The sequence below is a fragment of the Charadrius vociferus genome, unplaced genomic scaffold, assembly GCF_000708025.1.
Source record: "Charadrius vociferus isolate BGI_N301 unplaced genomic scaffold, ASM70802v2 scaffold583, whole genome shotgun sequence".
Lineage (NCBI taxonomy): Eukaryota > Metazoa > Chordata > Aves > Charadriiformes > Charadriidae > Charadrius > Charadrius vociferus.
Window position 1 is genome coordinate 258,541 of NW_009647690.1, and position 904 is coordinate 259,444.

The window sequence follows — 904 nt, forward strand, 5'->3', positions numbered from 1 at the left end:
TTGCGCCGCCAGCTCGCGCGTGTGGGAGGTGGGAGGGGGGGGAAAGGGCCGCCTGAGGCACCATGGCGGCGGGCGGGAGCTGGGGTCCGGCCCGGCATCGCCCGCCCGGCCCGCCGCTGCATCCGCCCCGGAGCCGCTGGGCTTAGCCTCCTGTCCACCACCCCCGGGGCGGGAGGTTGTGGTCGCTGCACGTTAAACGTGCCTGTGGCTGAAAGTGGTGGTGGTGGTGGTGTTCAGCCTCCGTGCTGTCAGTGCGGCCTCCAAGGGTGAGTTCTTCAGGTAAAATGTCATGGTTCTGGGGAGGATGAACGGCAGGACGTTTTAGGACGAGCCGTACTTGCATTTGTGTTGTGGTTTGAGCAACCTACAACAATTTATGGTTGTTCAGACAATTGCTCTCACTCAGTGAGCCTTCTGCACCTGGGGAAGGGGAATGGGAGAAAAACAAGGAAACCTGAGGGTTGAAATATAAACAGATTCAATAGAATAATACTAAATAATCAGCATTAATAATACTAAATAACCAGTATTGATCCCGATACCAATATAAAATACACAAAGATTATACTCGGCCCGTTCTACCTGTAGGAAGCTGTGCACTCCCAGCAATGAGCAAACCTGGGGCACTGCGAGTGCTACAGATTCAGGGGGAAGGGAAGGGCTCAGGGCTCCGGCGCCAGGGCAAGGAGTTCTCAGGATGGCAGCCATCAAGGGAGAGAGAGCTCTTCTCAGCAAACTTCTTAATTTATATTGAATGTGACGTTCATGGTATGAAATAATCCTGTTGGCCAGCTTGGGTCAAGTGCTCAGGTCTTGCTCTTCCTTGTTTCTGCACCTGGCCAGGTCGAAAACACTGAGACCTTGAGACCTACATACCGTAGCAGGCTATAAAATAAATATTTTC